General features: G+C 49.0%; 1 protein-coding gene across 2 annotated transcripts in view; it reads left to right on the top strand.

The window, feature by feature from the left end:
- The first annotated feature begins 1326 nt into the window (after positions 1–1326).
- Positions 1327–6143, top strand: part of LOC138467525 (zinc finger protein 572-like) — a 46396-nt gene continuing 41579 nt past the window's right edge. The window contains exon 1 of one of the 2 annotated variants that reach the window (XM_069607628.1): positions 1327–1538. The gene's annotated coding sequence lies outside the window, so the exon portion shown is untranslated. The remainder of the gene's footprint in view (positions 1539–6143) is intronic. The other variant, XM_069607627.1, reaches the window with a different exon arrangement.

The raw sequence follows: 6143 nt of genomic DNA, 5'->3' as shown, positions 1-6143 counted from the left end.
AGTCCCTGCACAGAATGTCAGCGTGCTGCAACATGAAGCCCTCCTCCAAGCAACAAACCGGAAGGGGAGGCGGAGGCCCTACAACCACCCCCCCAGCACTCACTGTAGATGCCGGGTAGGACACTGGATGCCCCGGCACAGATGATAGATGCTAGCAGGATACCGGGGGGCACACTCCAGTTGCCCGAGGACACAGGCACACACGACCTTCGGGCCATGCAGCACTGCAGGTGGCCCTTCGTGAACATCAGCACTTTTCAGCCACCAACATAGCTCTCAACCATTTGTCTCGCAAAGGCGGGTGAAATCACCCGTTTTGTTTCTGGCGGGTGAGACGCCCATTGGAATGAATGGGCGTACAGGAGGCTTGGCGGGTGAGTCAGCCCTTTGCAAGACGGGTGACACCCGCCAAAAGCGGGTGAGTTGAGAGCTATGGCCACCAAGCACTGCAGAGGCGCTGTGTGTGGGACACTAGCCGTTGCCCCTTGAGAGCCCTGCACGAAGAGGATCAGACAGTTCCGGCAGGAACAAAAGAACTGCCTTGGATTGGGTAAGTGGGGGGTTATACCTCCTGGGGTGAGAGGGGCCAGAAGAGGCACGATTGTTAAAAGAAATAGGTCCTGTGAGTAGAACATACGCAAAGATAAGTACTGGGACGAGGAAGAAGGACGTGGAGGTAATGTTATATGCCTACATAGGGGAGGGGCGGGGCCAAGAAGCACTATGTTGCATAAGACGGTACTGAGACGAGGAAGGTGTCTTGGAGCCAATGAAAGGAAGTGGGGTCGGAGCACGATTACCAGGCAAATAACTGAAAATTCAAAATCCCCTGTGGTTCCCTAGCGAAAAATATTCCTTGAATGCAATGACTTGTTCAATCAGGAAGGGCACACTCCTTCTAAAATATTTGGTCCTGTAGAATGTTCTACTAGAGACACTAATCATCCGCGCATGCTCATATAACATATTAATCATTTGAGAATTCCGACAATGCAGCCTGAAAACAGAAGAAGGACTGTATTGACGCATGTCTTCCTGATGCCTGTACCTCAGAGCATGGGTTGCGTTTCGGCACTTAGGCAAGGTCTTTGTGAAAATTAAAGTGAACACACGAATCTTCACAAGGAGTATCTGAAGTTCGGTATTTTCATTATTTAGCCGCGGCAACAGTTATCAGCCACGAGGAAATATGTCTATTTTTAAAATGTTCATTTGATTACTGTCATAAATAATACTTGTTGAAAATATAAAATGGATATCCCTAGGAGTTTATATTGGGGAGTGTGTGTGTTTTTCTGGAGTGCCTGCTAAGCCGCTCTGATAGTGATCCGGTTTCAAGATGGGCACCACGTGGGTTTGTACAGTTGTGATCAGCTCACGTGCAGCCAGTGCTAGTCCGTCATAATTCCCGCACCTCATGAGTCTGCTGCATAAGGAGTGTGCTGTGCCTGTCGGCTCACGCACTTACGAGAACATTTCTCAGGCGGAAAACACGAGGAAACCTTCAGCAAAGAACATCGCGGCTGATTGCGCATAAAGTGAGTGGTGTCTGCTTCACAGTTTAAGATTTCAACATTCCTTGAGTCTTGGACGCTGGATATTCAGAGGCCCGTTAGAAAAGATTTGTTGTGTAGCGTTTAAGAATAAAACCATAGAAACAAACATTGGAAAGCAAATGCTCTTGGCGTGTGCTGTAGTCTGAAACGTGGGGTCATTAAAAGCGTACGATCGCTCTTTTTGTGTAATGGCCTTTTCACATTCCTTTCTTGTAATCAGTTTCGCTTTAAATGATAATAACTGGTTTGATGAATACGGTGTAAGGGTTGACGTAGCCGATTTTCAGACGTCCGACTTTGACCCCCCCCCCCTCCCCTCCCGAAAAAACAGCCATCCAAATGCTACTTCGTGAACCAAAAATATATTCTAGTAGATTCGTTTTTTTTTTCTTTTCTTAAATTTTTGTTCGGATACAGTGATTTGGCAGGAGCAAATTGTGTACCCACACCACCAGGGCCGGCCTTGGCGGCAGAAGCGCATGGCCGTATTGGCGCCCCCCTTGTCAACTTGCGGGAGGGGGCGGCGGGGGGGAGAGGGGCCAGGATGCACCACTTACCTCGTTCCGGCGCCTCGCTTTCTGTATTGCCCACACTATCAACTGAGTCAAGGGGTCCTGCAGCCCCTGAGTTCCCGCTGGGCCCCACCTCTCCTCCCCTACTTGGGTCAAGGTTCCAGGTCTTATGTGTTTCTCTTGGTTGTGGGAATCTCAGAGGGTTCGTTCGGCACATTTTACCGGGGATCCCCTACTGCCCCCCAGTAGTTTTGTGTCATGGCCAAGCACCTGGCATTACAAGCTCCACATTACCTGCATGAGCCCTTGAAAGACTCGCCCGAACTGGCGTCGCGGGGGCTAATGGCATGGCGAAACCAAGGCCAGCTCTACACACCAACACATTTTGATATACTGTAAAACGAAGAGTTCGTTTTTGGGGGTCTATCATTGCTCAAGGCTTGTTGGGTAAGTGTAAAGATCAGATTTTTTTTTAGTACGCTGTAAACTGGTTTGCCTTGTCTGGTGCATTGCACTTTCCCCTGGTGTATCTTTCACGCACATTTATTTTCATTGGCTATTGTTAAATGCGATTACAATTTGGCTCATGCTATTCAATTTAATCTCTCGTGTCCCAACCTGGTATCAGTTCCTGACCTCGTTTCCACTTTGGCATAATAGCCAACATTCTGTGACCAAAAAGAGGTGGGGTTAAAGTTTCAAAAAATAGTAATTGCAACAACATCAGCGTAAATGACTGCACCTGATATGATCTATCTCGCAGCTCACGAAATGACTGGGAAGGCCTAACGCAGATAAACGACTCATCATGTGAGACGTTACCAAATGAGTGCTGTGTGAGCAGTACATCATCTTCTAATGTTTTACAGATCGTAAAGGCCTGTGACCTTTGAACGTGGAACTGCTTTTCATACACACACCTTCACCTGATGTGCAGTAGAGCTATCTCTTAAGTTACAGATCTACCCTAAGGCCAAATAAAGAGGAACTATCTCGTGTTTGACAGATCTTACAGACTTATAACATTACAGCAGTCGGCAACCTTGTGCTCTCCCGATGTGTTTGATTACAACTTTTATCGACACTACCCAACATAGTCCAGGGTGAGGGATCATAGGAGTTGTAGTTGAAAACATCTTGAAAGCCACAGGTAGCAGAACCCTGCCCTAGATAATGGTTCTCTAGGCCCGGGATAACTGCTTCTCAGTATTAACATATCCGCACCTTATATAAGTTTAGATCTATCTTTCAAGTGATCTCATAGATTAAGGCCTAAAACGGCAGAACCATTGCTTGTGTTTTACACATTTTACAGATTGATGACCTTGGGTCGATCTCTCATGCACAGATCCTCACTGAAATGCAGTAGAGCCATCTGCTAAATATATCCCGTGGACTAAGCTTGAAGACAGCTATCTCTCAGATTGTGCATCAATTACAATTCTTGTGGTTGTCTTCTGTATAAATAATTTATGTGCACTCGACCTTCAAATAGTGGTATGTTCCCTCAAATTGCATAGATTTTACAAACTCCTTTCTTTCAAAGGTCTTTGCTTCCATTCAGATAATGTCTGTGAAATACCCCCTTCCCCCAGTAACTAACAGTGAAAAGAGACTAATCAAGCAAACCCTCACGTTTACTCTTGAAAATCGTGAAACACTGAAGTTCTGGTTGGGTGAGCCATAATTCACCCCCTAAGTAAACGTCAACTGATATTTGCACCATGTTTGAAAATACCCATTTTTTTTCTTAGTACTAGTCTCACGGCAGGCTTAAATAATGTGCAACTGAAGAGGCATCTGCGCTCCTTTAGACATGGAGAGCCACCATTTGGCTCCTTGCACCCTGATTTGTTACTTCAACTTTCAGTTAAACATAATGCATCTAAACTTGGGCTGCAGATCTCGCTGCTTAACTGGTATGCACAGTCCCAGCAGCAATATATATAGCCATTTCCGCAGTGCACAAAGACTGCATAGGGATCCAAGAGACCAAGTTTTTCTAAATTCTTGAATGCTTGAGAGCCTAGCCAAGATGGCTGCTCCGATGTGAGCTCCGTGATGCCCCTGTAAACTCTGGTATTCATATCCTGACCTCGACAGGCGATGCTCATTCCTCTGCATGAACCGCATCTTGTTCTGCTGGACAAACGCTTGTGCAGTGGACGGTGGGATACGGCTTCCTCCACAGTGCGCGACTCAACCGCGGTGCCAAGTTGGTGGATACCGCCCGGCGCTGTGGGCGGACCACCGAGGGACGAGCGCAATGACAAGAGAGGCGAGGGCTGACAGGCTTCATAAACTGCCGAAACCAACCTCGTATCCTGGGAGGAGTGAGACTTGAGCTGGCCATCAGTAGACATGAGGCTTCATCGTGAGGTGACCTAGGTGCTTGGGCGAATCGCATTGGTGCGGGGACGGCTTGTGGCCCAGGTGTCAGCAAGGCTGCGAATCGGGATTAGAGGAGGCTGAGTTGGGAAGCTGATGTCTGGCCCCTAGGGCTAGCAAGAGCTGCATATTGGCTGCTGCAGTCGGGTGGAGCGGCCCTGTCTCCAGCTGAGAGATGTGAGCATCGAGGTGATGGGAGCGGGGCACGGGTGCTCTGCCTGGGGTGCCTACACGCCACCCTGGTTGGGTCAGGGGCTGTGACTTTGGGCTGCTGCTTTTCTGAATTCCCTCATAAGAGAGTGCAAGAAGTAAATGAAGGCCCTATGAGACGGCCGGCGCGGCGACTGCGGAGTGCAATGGCCTTTACTACTTGATCTGGTAGGGGCTCTCATCTTGCGGCATGCTCAAGCGCTGGGGCGCAGTGACGGGAATCCGAGGACCTAGGCAGAAGGCGGATAGGCGTGGGGACCTCACTGGAGCTGGTATCTGTAAAACCTGGGAAACATCTCTGGCACAAGTACTGTGCTTTGTCAGCCTCTGGGTTGGACCCTTCTAGTAATAGGTGGGCGATCCAAAGAAGGTCCCTAATACACACCCGATACCCCCAATGCAGCTCCATTAGGCATATCGGCTCTCTTGATTGCTACTGAGTCGGCCAATCTGGATAAGGGGGTGGGTGGGGGGGCCCTCACTTCTGTCATTTTCCTACTTGTGGTCACAACCTGTCAGAACTGCCAGTGGAGAAATCTGATAAACACCAATCCAGGCTCCCTTTGTGTCCTCCAATTCAGGGAAAAGAAAGGGAAAATGCAAGGGGCATCCTGCCCACAGGCACGAGAGGGCCAGCCTAACGGAGAACCTGGGGCCCTTATTGACATTAAGGAATGTTCATGCAGTTGTGGGCAGGAATACAGGCATTGGACGTGGAACTCTGCACCCATACCTGCAAGGTGGACCACATGACGGTCAGGCTGGACCAGCACAGGGGAGCGTCACGGCAGAAACACGGATATCGATGTTTGAGGATGCGTCAGCTACGATGAGAGAGATGGTTCAAATCCGAAATAAGCAGGAGGATTTGGAATCCAGATCACGTAGAAATAACATTCGGATTGTCTGGATATTTAAAAAATCCGAGGCATGCTCAATGGAGCAACAAGTGCAATGCTGATCAAGGAGATTTTTGGCACGGAAGGCCTCTCGTCGGTCTTCCTAGTTGACGTGCCCACCGCATTCTGGGGAGAGAGCCCATTCACAGAGCACCAGCGAGGCAGATTATAGCGCGCCTGCTTAACTATAGAGACAGAGATGCACTGCTACGCCAAGCTCCTGGAAAAAGGACTGCTGATGTACAGTGGTGACCAGATCCGCCTTTTCTCAGATTTCTTGAATGGAATTCAGGCCTCCAGGAAATCATAGCTGGATGTGAAAGGTGCATGAGGGAAGAGGGGTATAAAATATGATACGCTCTTTACGGCTAAGCTAAGAGTGGAGCGCAAAGGATGCTGGAGGAGGCTCAGGGATTCTTGGACTCGCTGCCATTGAGATCGCCTCGCTCCCCTAGCCAGGGGTGTGGGGGGTTTGTGCTCCCCACCGGCCGAGACTCCGGATGAGTATTTAAATACCAACTGTCTGCTTAGTACAGAAGTCCAAATGATGGTTTCTCATATACGACTCCGCCTTGCGT

This window comes from Ambystoma mexicanum, chromosome 4q (assembly GCF_040938575.1).
Source record: "Ambystoma mexicanum isolate Mex_15411 chromosome 4q, UKY_AmexF1_1, whole genome shotgun sequence".
Lineage (NCBI taxonomy): Eukaryota > Metazoa > Chordata > Amphibia > Caudata > Ambystomatidae > Ambystoma > Ambystoma mexicanum.
This window is presented reverse-complemented; position numbering and strand designations above follow the sequence as displayed.